The sequence below is a fragment of the Diadema antillarum genome, unplaced genomic scaffold, assembly GCF_040938485.1.
Source record: "Diadema antillarum isolate AM-2024a unplaced genomic scaffold, OU_Dant_1.0 seq00003063_RagTag, whole genome shotgun sequence".
Classification (NCBI taxonomy): domain Eukaryota; kingdom Metazoa; phylum Echinodermata; class Echinoidea; order Diadematoida; family Diadematidae; genus Diadema; species Diadema antillarum.
Window position 1 is genome coordinate 1 of NW_027273653.1, and position 13,059 is coordinate 13,059.

A 13,059-nucleotide genomic window follows, 5' to 3' on the forward strand; every position below is an offset into this window, starting at 1 on the left:
CTTTAGTTTTTCAGACAAATAGTCATCTACTTTCTTCGCTTGCTTGAAAAATTGAAAAAATGGCGAAAGTCCAAGGATTTCTTTTTATTTCTGGCAGAAAACATGAAGTACTTTGCATACAAGTAAACGGCATTGTAACACTTTTGGTTTTCTGTAGAACCAAGTATGAAAGTACTTCTAGTAATTTAAGTTAAGCATTGTTATAGGCTTGTCAATGTCGGTCATCTGTGTATAACAAGTGCATTTGTAAGGATTACTGATCTTCGGGATTTGCTTTTGTTTTCCTTTGTTTTTCATAAAGTTTGAGACCCCTAACAAGAAGTTGAAAAAATGACTGACAATGTACTGTGCCGGACGAAGACGCAAAAGACACTATTATAATCGCCGAGCGGCCTGATTCATATCATTTATGTTTGGAAAGAAAAAATGATTGTATACTTACTCTTGGGATTATCTGAAAGAACCAGAAGATAAAGAAGAAACTTGAGTGTTAACCGCAAATATATCATACACATTTCTACAATAATCTTATTTTTACTCAACAAATGATAGCAACAAAAAACAAACAAACTCAATAACAACGCAAAACAAAAACATAATCAATGATAAAAATAATCGTTATTCCTTATCATGTTACTCCAATCATTTGGAAGACTGAAAAGACAATGAATTCCTGGCTTTGACAACGTGTTTACACCCCGTTGTTGATTATATCATCACGTAATTCCTGATATTACTCATGATCTGTTAAATGTTCTGTTGTTGTCATAGAGTAAAAATAAAAATAAATGGGGCCCTATTGAGAAATAATTTGCCCCAGGCAATACTGGGACCAAATCAAGCGATACTATGAGCAGATCTGTTTAAACTTATGCTAATAAAGTGATTCTAAGAGGGGAGCTCATAAAACGTCTCCGTACGGAGCTCATAGGAAAAAGAAAAAAAAAAAAGGAAAGTGAAAAAATATCTCCACGTGGGAGCTCATATAACAATTCAAAACAAACACGATTATCAGTCTCCACAAAACGTGTCGGATGAGATGATAAGTAGGAGTGTAGTTAGCGAACATTGCGTGATTACGTGTACATACTGTCCACGCATAAGTTATACGCATACTGGCAATGTTCAGTTCATTGGTACTGGGAGACATCAGTATTGTCTTCCTTATTATTCTCTTCTGTATCTGACAGGAACGGTTGGAAGTATTCCGTGAAGCTGTGGACACTCTACATTAACATTCTCGTACGTTCGCACATCATAGGTCTGTATAGGATGGTACGATACATTGCATTTACCTGGTATTTCTAAGGTTTGGTGTCACCTTCCCTATTTTCCTTTGATAGCGCACATCTTCTTTAGTTTGGTTTTTAAATCTATGAGAGGCAGAATGGCAAATGTTTTATCAAAATCAAACTAAAACTGTCTGTTTTCACTCTACATAAAATTATTTTTGGTTGCAACTCTCTTTTTTTTTCATGCGAAAATATGGTAAGATGATTGAGCAATAATCGTCCTTGCAAAGTTATTACACGATTACGATAATGCCGTATTTTGATTTTTTTTTCATGTCATGAAAAAAAAAATCAGTGAAGAGTTACATACAGGTCAATGGAGGGCTTGAGAGATGATCCATGGAACCTTCTTGGCCTTACTGAATATATTGTGGTTGTTGATGTGTATCACTATTTTCGATGGAAGATAATTTTACCCCGTTTAAGATAAAACCAACATAAACGTGCAAATAGTGTAATGATTTGGTAATGTCGTAATACAGCACTCAGACTGCGTCACTTCTCACTCTGGTAGGGTCAAAGACAGTGATAAAACTAGCGAAGCTCCGTCCTACATATCAGGGCCCTGTTTTATCAACGCATGTAATTGATTATATGTTCCATAAATCAATTATAACTCCCTCAAATCGAACATAAGTCCCAAAAAACATTCATTTTTTGTTTGTGTCTTGAAGAATATTTTTATTCTTCATCAATGGAAACAATATTGTACAAACAGATACCGGTATACAATATCTTTACATCAATTTCATAATCCTTACACTATGATGAATTATTTCACCTAAATAGCGTAGATCACAATCCAAATACCACATAACTTCAAAATCGATTATAAGTCTCTTCATTTAAATGGAGACTTATAGTTGATGGCAAGTAATATTTTTTTTTTGAAGTGGGTCAGAGTTGTAAATGATTTCAGAATCATTCGTAACTCTCCCTTGATAAAGCCAGATATAATAGCTGGGTCCTGACAACATCCACGTCAATATACCTCCCTGCATGTGCACTCCGATCTTAACACCAACGCCGTTATCAAGTCCCAAGTCCCAACACTCAGAACTATAATGGCCCAAGTCCCTTTTCTGTCAATGGTCAATGCGCCCACTCTCTGGAACACGTTACCCATCTCAAGACTCAAAACCTATCTGTTTGAACATTGTTTTTGTAGCTAATCGTAAAGTTAGGTTTCTTTTATATTTTTATTTTATAGTAGTCGCTTTTTATAATCGTTATAATATCATCGTTATAAGAAAAGCAGGGGGAAGGCAGAGAGAGAGAGAGAGAAGAGAGAGAGAGGGAGGGAGAGAGAGAAGGTTTTATGAGAACGATTTATGTAAAATGTAAAGACACGAAAATAATAGAATGAGATGAAATTTTATTATTTGGATAATAAGGTATGTTTTGAAATGAAATATATGTATTGCATATTTTAATTCGTTTGTGTATAAATGTATCTTTGGTAAATTTGTTTGTGAGTACGCAACTGTAACTGAGTGTGTTTTTTACAATGTATGATGTATTTACATGTTTTTCTGTACTGTCCTTTGTCTTTGCCTTGTGCCTCCTGTTCAATCCAGGAGACAACCTAGGCCTTTCATGTTACATTGTTTATTGATATAATAAAGAATGCTGAACAACAATTATACATGACTTTGATTATCTGATAATATGCGCTATGATATACATAAGAAAAAAAGAAAGAAAGATCGAAAAAGAAAGGCAAAAAGATCATAATATCAGAACAAAATTCATAACCTTCCGAGGGTTTCGTTTGATTTCAGAATATGCGTTATGATATACATAAGAAAAAAAGAAAGAAAGATCGAAAAAGAAAGGCAAAAAGATCATAAAATCAGAACAAAATTCATAATCTTCTGAGGGTTTCGTTTGATTTCCTTTTTTTTTGTCACAGACCAATCGCGTACCACATGTTGCGTTAGAAACATGACTTGAAGGCTACCGGTTAAAATTAAGTTGAACAAAGAGACAGGTCTCTGTTTAAGGTGAAGCTTACACTCACAGAGGAAAGGGCACAAACAAACTTGTTGTTTCATCAATTATCATCGATGACAATGTTTCATTTTATTAAACAAACGACAGTCTACAAGACAAGACGTCATTATAAACGTATCTTTATTGCACGGTGACAATAGTTGTACATGTACTAATATAGCTGACGTTGTCACCGACAACTGGGCAATCAATACAGAGGACGTCACCTACGGCGAAGTGCGAGATATGCCTGATGACTTCGGAACTTCTGTACATTTTTATTGAATCTCTCCTTGGATGGACCAGTGTTGGCACTCATTCAGATTTAATAATAGACTTTCATTGCTCCATATTCATAGGTTAGGAAATGAGTAAAATGTTTTTTTTTCTTCAAGTATGTGTGATCTTTACTTTATTTCAGACATGAATATGATGTCAATTTCAATTATTGCGTTGAATACGCGGATGTTCTGTTGAAAACAGAAACTATATTTTGATTTTAATTGGAATTTGGACTTAAAAACAAAGCTCATGCAAATGCTCTCAGTTACACACATCTATTATCTTGTCTACATGAGTGAAAAGAATATAATGAAACGAAGTGAATAATCAACATTTTTGAGACGCAACGTAATGTGATCAGGAATAAATTGTAATTATGTCCCTTTTTTGTTTTCAGTCGACATTGTTATTACTTAATGATGTGAATTGCGGAATATAGTATCCGTAGAACATGTGCATTTGTTTCTTTGCTAATAATGGGTGACAATGTCGAACGAATTTTCGAATAAAGAATATGAAATAATGTTTGTGTGTGGTTTTGCACAAGACACATACTAATTGTACAAACTAACATTACAACACTACGTTACTTCGCATGTTCGAATATTGTTATAGTTACAATGTACTAATTTGTACATCGAATGAAATTAAAGAAGAGAACATCAACCTATCTATTCAAAAGAATCGGTAGGGTGATTGGGATTATATCATTACTATTGGCACTAAAGGAACTTGGATTACATGATTTGGGGTTCAAGATAAGGTACTTGTCGATAATTGTTAACCTTGACTTCTGCAATCATGTAGTTTATACAGTAGTATATTGATTATGAAATTGTATACAGTCCTTTGCATTAGTATCGGTATTTTATTCAAAGTGTACGTTGAACAAAAAATAAACTGAACAGAAATGACATCTGAACGAATGGTAAGGTTATTTTCTTTTTAACAACTGTCACGTTACAGGCCCAGTGTACAACTTTAAAATGCAATTCCTTGGAACAAAGATTGTTAATAGAAAGAATCCTTACACGTTACATAATTATTCAACAACTGCTCATATATTTGCAAACTATGACAGCATTAGCATCGAGTAAAGAAAATAAAGAAAGATATGATTAAAAAACAACAACACATTTTCAAAGACTTGATAGTTTAAAAGATTAGGCGTCCGATCGATCAACGCTGAACGCAACATCGCCAGCTCCGCTCATTTTTACTGCATTCTTCATTTCCTAAAACAAAACAGGAGAAATATTGAAGGAAATTATATAATCATGCGTAACATAATTGAATGATCACAACGACCGACTTCGATTACTACTACTGCTACTACAACCACCACCACTACTGCTACTACTACTACTACTACTTATGATGATGAGGATGACTCTGATGATGGTGATGATAATAATAATCATGATGATGATGATGATAATGATAATAATAATAATAATAATAATAATAATAATAACAATAACAATAACAATGATTATTGTTGTTATTGTAACCATGATGATGATAATAAGACACAAGAGCGAGATAGAGAAAATAGAAGAGTAGGTTCAAAATAGATTTGACGTCTTTTCAGATGTCCTGACACAAGATAATAGCTAAGAAATTAGACAGACTTAACATGAATTTTGCAAGAGCGTGATTATTAATTTGTCAGTCACTTGCAATGAAAACATCCCGACGGAAGAATTCAATGAATTTGAATAATTACGTAGTACCCGTTGCATGCTATAAGGGTTAGAACCAACACTTGCTGCCAAGCGGATGCTCGGTGGTCTAGAGGAAATGACGCCTGTCTGGAGATCAGAAGGTCGTAGGTTCGAATCCTGCTAGAGTATATGTACCCCCATGATTTATTTTATCATGGCTACAAAAAAAAACAAAAAAAAAAACCGCCGATCAATTCAGTGCTTATTTATACCTCGCTGTATATAGAGCAATTTGTCAATAAACACAACTCTCTCTGCCTCTATCCTGCCATCTAACGTCCCACATGGTGCTAATACGTAGGCCTATTGTTTCCAACTCAATCTGTAGTTGGTAAGGATATTATAATACCTTCCTTAGAGCATTATCCCGTCGTCGTCGTCCCCCCCCCCCCCCCCCTCCCGCACACCGTTTCGATTCTGCCACCTCAAAACCAGTTTGTTCGATCCGGGCACCGTGCATGTCTGTTACAGAATTCCATCCGTCTGTATACCCGTGTATTCCTTTCCATACAAACTTGTTTATACTACTGTGCAAGTAACACTTACATTGTCATATCCTGGATTTGGCACGCCTGTATTGAATGAGACAGCTCCCCTGCATGAGAATTAAGGATGACAATTTACAGCTGAATACTATCTTTGACAATAATAACAATAGAAATACCTCTTACATACTATAATGGTGAGACCAAACGCATTGATTACATTCAAACCATAGAATGATGAAAGAGGAACAGACTTGCAAAGACGCACTCATACTTGTGACAGAGTAGCCATATGTAATCACATATCAGATTTACATGAATTACACGAAAAGGAAAATAATTTTTAACCCTGCAGATATCTCACATAAAAGCGACAGTTCTTTTCTTATTACAGTTTTAAATCTGCGATTAAGAAGAACCCCTGAGACCTACAAATCCATAACACCGTGGCGCTGCACTTTTTCTTGTGTTCATAATATTGCAAAGAGCAGAGTTGATACTTTCATTGTTTTTACAGAACAACAAACTCCAAGAAGGTACATAGCTTCCTCCTTAAATAGTACATGTGAATATGGACACTTTTCCCTTACATTTCTCTCAGGAAAAAACAGACATATTTGCCAGTCTTCGTTATCGAGCGTTGAACCTGACGTCATAATTATTACTATATACTGTACTTTATACCATGTACCGTATACCGTATGATGCTATATACTATTACTATATCCTATACCGGTTTACTGAATGCAACCTTATAAAGAAAATAAATGGACAATTCAACAGAAGTTCATTTTTCTTTCCATTGACTCAATCCATCGACTTTTTAGTGACATTATGTTGAGGGCAATTTCTTTCCCTATGCTTTCTGAGAGGTTGAAAGTCAAGTGCTCTCTCATTAGAAAGAGGAATATGTTAAATTTTCATCACATTTTCTTTATACTGTTGTCCATAATGCCGTCCAGAATTGTATCAGTCTCCCAATACAACAATGACTGCTGTGAAAATGCTTAAGTTTGGGATTCTTAGTCCCATTTTCCCAAAACTTTCACTGATGTGTTCTATAGGCGTACTAATGTTGCTACTTTCAATCAATCCACATTTCTCACTTTGGGGTTTTGGTTTCCCTTAAAAAACAAACAAACTCAAAACTCAATTTACTTCTAATGTACCGTCTATCTCCTAGGGCTGCTAAGAAAACTGCTCTTAGCCGTAACCCCATCCAATTCTTAGAATTCAATAAGTAAAACAGAGCTATAATGTATAATGTGATTATACTTACGGCTTTTTCACGCTCCGTTGTCTGTTGACTAAATAGAAAGCCAGGGCAGCAGCGCACACGATGGCGAGAATACCAAAGGTCACACTCAGGCCAATGATCAGGGATTTATCTAGACGAAAACGTTATCACCAAACAATATTAGAGAAGTAACAAAAGGTTTATTTGACATGGGTGTTACAAGTAATCATTTAAACAGTTTTACCACTAATCTCAAGGTCATCTTCTCATTTCAAATGTTTTCACCGATTTCTGGTGAAAGGGGGCCTAGCCGCGTCCCGACCGTTTAGCATTAGCCTGAAAGGGAGAGTATCAGATCCTCTGCCACAAGATCCACGTGTCACAAGAAGTAGTTTTGAAAATTCCAGTAAACTGTTCTTGTGATGAAAACATTATTTTATTTCTCAACTCTAAGAGGGGCTAAGATGAACATCGAACATCATTTCTACACAGATAAAAACAGGTATATTTTGTTATAAGAGGCAACCAGACCAATACGTGGGATATACATGGACTAATTTCCTACTTGAATGTTTGTTGTTTCTTTTTTTTTTGTCACGGCAATGTTACAGACTTGTTCCAATCAGGCATATACATGTGCTTGTAGTGCACTCCTATGTATTACTCATCTTGGGTGTTTTTTTTTCTTTTTCCTCCTGACATAAAGTTTGATACGCCGGACAAGAAGTTGAAAAAATGACTGACAATGTACTGTGCCGGACGAAGACACAAAACACACTATTATGATCGCCGAGAGGCCTGATTCATATCATTAGTGTTTGCAAAGAAAAAATAATTGTATACTTACTCTTGGGATTATCTGAAAGAGCCAGAAGATAAAGAAGAAACTTGAGTGTTAACCGCAAATATATCTTACACATTTCTACAATAATCTTATTTTTACTCAACAAATAATAACAACAACAACAACAACAACAAAAAAACCCCTCAATAACAACGCAAAACAGAAACATAATAAATGGTAAAGAAATCGTTATTCCTTATTATGTTACTACAACCATTTGGAAGACTTGAGACTGAAAAGACAATGATTTCCTGAATGTAACAATGTGTTTACACCCTGTTCTTGATTACATACACTTTGACACACAAACTGGAGTGCATCCACCGAAGAAAACAATGTTACGCTGTGTGAACTCGTGCTCCCTTGTTGTTTTGTTTGATTCTGAATCGTGTGTTTCTCTGTGGTGGATGGAAGGGGGGGGGGGGGGGGGCGTGGTCGGGATGTCACCAGAGGCGCCATACCAAGCGATCAGACATTAGGCGGAAAAGTTTGCTGAAGCTGTCCATAAGCTTCCGCGAAACAATCGAAGCTGACTCTCGCGAAGAGATTTGCTGCGTGCCACAGTCGGTTGCAGAAGGCGTGGCATATGGAAAAGGGAAGTATATAATTTCACACACAATTACTATATCATGCATTATACCGATGAAAAACACATCTTTGACAAAAGATTTGATATGAATAGAGATGTCATCTTTTGTCTCGTCTATTCAAGATTTCCCTTCGTTCTTTCCTCTGCGTGCCTCCTGCGTTTTATAGCCTGCAGGAATGTTTGTTGTCTGGCAAAACAACGACGACAACAACAACACCAACAAACAAACACACACACACACACACACACACACACACACACACACAAGAAACTCACAAAACAAAACAAAATAAAACAGAACAGAACCCCCCCCCCAAAAAAAAAAGCGCCCCAAACGACTCCTTAAAGTGATTTCTGTGTTTTTTAATTTTGTAACAGCTTTCGGCAGTCTGTTTATATGCCATGATTTTGGAACTTTAGTGTAATGTGCCTGGTATTAAGAATTGAGAGGTAAAAATGTTATAGATAAAAATGAGATATTAGGTGAAAATGCCAGTGTTGGAAATGTGACCTATAAGAATGTTACAGGTAAAATCGACAGATGTAAAAAGGTGGGAGGATTTTAGAAATATCGAAGGAAAAAATACAAGGAAAGGTCGTCAGCGGTGTTTTGTTTTGTTTTGTTTTGTTTTTATGACATGATATCACAAACACCCATGACAAAACACATGAAAATGACTGCCGAGTACTCGGTCTCTTGTTGGTACGCATTAATCAATTTTTCGTATCATATTCAAATTTCATGCATACCATTTAAACAAAGGTTGTTCTTGACAACCTGAAAGCTTGTCCGAGGCTTGTCCGACATAGCGACAAGAAATATATGCAAACTACATGGATTCCAGCATGGAATAGCTCGTCTCTATTTATGTTCCCTGAAAAGAAACATCCATATAGATTTGAATACGTTATGAAAACGGTCTATTGTGATTGCTAGTGGTATCAATAATTATTATGTTAAAAACAATTATGAACGACTCCCGGTGTGTTTCAGGAAAGGCGCACCAACGAGATGCTTGGAAAAGGAAGCCGTTTGGGTCGGGTGCGAGGGTGTTTCGGGATGCTCGCTCACTTCCGATGTTGAAATCTTATCTCCCCGCGGTGCCTGTGGTAACATATTTATTTCAGATATGACAAGCTACGTGTCTGGCCATGACGATGACATTCGTGGGCTGAAAAGACCGATTTCCTCTTTTTTATTTATTTTTTCTTCGTTCAAAGAGCTTCGTTACCAGAGCTAAAAGAAAAGCAAAGGCATGATGTATTCACATTAGATTAAGTTGATATCAAGGAGATATCACCATTTTTAAAGTAATGTAGTTCTCTTTACCTCTTGTTTTATACCGGGACTAAAAAACCACATTAGACCTACATCTTTTCAAATCTAAGACTCCCGCACGACGTTTATACTTCCGTTTGTGATTCTCACATAAAATAGATTGCTGTCAGTAATGTGATTGTCAAATATCCTCTATATTTCCTGAGAAACTTCACGCGAACTTCTGTGAAAATAATTCATAGTCGAGATAAAATAACAATAGTGGTGAATTGGAGTAATGCTGTTTTCAGCTCATTTATTCTAGGGTAAAGAGGTGTACCTCGGACCCCGTTTACAGTGCGGGGCCGAGCCCCGCAATTTTGTCCGTATTTTGTCGTAGTGGCGCTCTGCTTGTAAACAAACGCAATTTGGTATTGTCTGGTTTTCAGACCCTTTTCCAACTGAATTCCGTGGCGATGAAGTCGCCGTTTAGGCAAAGGCCTTTGCCGAAGGAAAAATCCTTTGCAGGACAAAACCATCTTAAATTAAACTAGTTTTCGACGTTGAGGGGGTTAACATCCTGAATAGCGAAAGATACAGGCAGAGGGTTTGAAAGCCAGACTAAAATTGGCCGCGCATTTGGCCCAGTTTGCGTTTACACTGAGAAAAGGCCGGGCTCAGCCGCGGCTCGGCCGCGGCCGAGACCACCTCCAGAGCGAGGCCAAATGCTAGGCCAATTTTGGCCTCGCATTTGGCCTTTTGCGCGTTTACACTGAAATGAAGGTGGGCTCGGCCGCGGCCGAGCCGCGGCCGAGCCTCGCACTGTAAACGGGGTCATGTGTCCCCAGCGCTTTAGGACAATGAAAACATGATTACGTTGTGTGTGTGTGTGTGTGTGTGTGTGTGTGAGTGTGATTGTTTTTTTGGTTTTTTTGCAGCTGAACTTGTTTTAGATAACAATACATGAAGCATTTTCCGTCAGTGTGTGTGTGTGTGTGTGTGTGTATGTGTGACCTCTGTACATCAGCAATCTGGGATCTTTTGTCTCAGAAAATGTGCATGTAGGTATATCTGTGTGTACTTGGTGTGGATATGTGTGTAGGACACGTGTGTTATGTGTACAATAACAGTCGTTCATGCACCATGGCAACCGTAGTTATCCGGAGAAAGTAAAAACACTAACTTCCGGTATACTTTCTACACGTACAATACCTCAATTTAACCACAAGACAGTCTATTGTATACTAGAGTTACGCTGTGTGGGAAGAGTTTATTATCATTATTATTATTAGTATTATTATTATTATTATTATTTATGTACTTTTTTATAAGTTGTCTAAAATACTTTGTTTTAGGTACTTAAAGGGCCCTTTCCGAAGCTCATGGCAAAGTAGGGCCTACATTCTGCAGAATTAATCTGTCACCTGTCCATTCTTTCCCTGGATAGACTTGAAGATAGTTCCTTTAAGTGTTTTCATTTAAAACTGTGCCTTCAAGGTAATTTTCCAATTCAACTCTAAGTAATAAACTACAGCGTATATCAAAACACTGACAATAATGAGAAAAACGAAATTTCAGTTTGATTGTATCAAAATCTTCACATGTAAAACCATGCATTTTAAGATGTCATATACCATTTGAGTTAGGAAAGTCATTATCGGCACAATTTACGATATTTCATGTTAAGATTGCCTGTATTAAATTAGATATCATTCATGTCATTGAAGATATTAGTTTAGATTTTGGCATTGCTTTTCTAATTTGCTTTATTGATTGCATTAACAATTGCCAGTATTTTCTCTCACCTTTTTTTTTTCCTGACAGCGTACCGCTCAAAATTCAGGAGAGATGCGCTCAAGGCACACAATAAATACAGAGCCGAGCACGGGGCTCCCGCTTTGAAAATCGACAGCAAGATCAACAAGTACGCGCAAAAGTGGGCGGAGACCTGCGCGAAGAAATCACAACTAGCGCACAGGAGCGAGCACCAGTACGGGGAGAATATCCACTACGCGTTTGACTCCAGGGGCACAGAGAACATCACAGGTGGGCGTGGTTCTAATCTCCTCCACCCCCTTCTCTCTCTCTCCCCCTCTGTCTTGTCTGTTTGTCTGTCTATCTATCTATCTATCTATCTATCTATCTATTCATCTCAACCCCTCCACAAGCTTGTTTCTACATCAGCTGTCTTTTTCGGTCACAACATTAATCATAATAATAAATGGCAATCCTGTGTTATGATTTGGGGGAACGACGATCAGTGTATCCCCTTTCGTGAAAAAAACAAAATGAGCAAACATGCGAATGAGACTTTTTTTTTAGTGTGTATGTGTGTGCCACTCTCTTTGTTACTCCTCGTTTAGGGGACTCATCCGTGCATTCTTTGTCTAGTTTCAAAACATTTGGCATGCAGCCATAAGGGCCTGCATCCTATTTTGAGTTCATCTCTATACAGCATGCACCTGCCATTCTAACATTTTGTAATAATTAATGGGCGAAATGCATGCGAGTGAACGTCATGACAATGTCGATGACCGAGTATAACAGCATGTTATCTTTACTGGAACGGAACGATAAAGAAATTAACAAATTCCAAGAATAAATCAACAGACTGGCTGTATTGACGCCATCTGAGTAGTCGTGGCCGAGCGGTTAAGGCGACAGACTAGAAATCTGTTGGGGTCTCCCCGCGCAGGTTCGAATCCTGCCGACTACGAGAAACTTTTTATCTCATTTTTTGTTTTTCTTCCTCCGTTTTGTTCGAAGTGTAAGAATGTCTTTTTATTTCTCTTCATTGTATTTTTTTCCCAAAGTTGACTCTTCCTGCAAAGAAACTATCGTTGCAACAATTTTTTTTTTGCCCGAAGACTCAAAATGTCCTTGTATCTTTAAACGATTGTTTCTCAAACTCTGATATGTAACAAAAATTACATATATCAAAGTGATTTCCCTAATCACAAATATTTTGTTATTACTAGAGCCCATGTAGAGAAATCACACGAAGATTTTCAGACAAAACAGATTATTATGATACTTTATTTTATTTAGCTGGTATAGGTTGACGCAATACATAACGCTTCAACAAAATCTTTTACACCTTTAGGAACATTTTGTATTCAGCTCCTGGCTCTTTCATATACCCAATTATCACAGTATAAAGAATAATTCGAGAAAGGTGTTTGGGAAAAAGCGGTTCAAGTTTCCTTTCAGACTAACAAAAACTACAATCCTTGACAGTAATGATTGGCGTGGAGCAAATTATAAAAATCTCATTTACAAAAGTTTTCTCTTCCTACATACTAGTATGCAGAATGATAAGACTCATCATGTCTGTGAGATAAAACAAACACAGATTG

General features: G+C 36.9%; 1 non-coding gene across 1 annotated transcript; it reads left to right on the forward strand.

Moving 5' to 3' along the window:
• Positions 1-12,337: 12,337 nt before the first annotated feature.
• On the forward strand, positions 12,338-12,419 carry Trnas-aga (transfer RNA serine (anticodon AGA)). Its single transcript has one exon. It is a non-coding gene; the product is annotated as a tRNA-Ser (tRNA).
• The last annotated feature ends 640 nt before the right edge of the window (positions 12,420-13,059 follow it).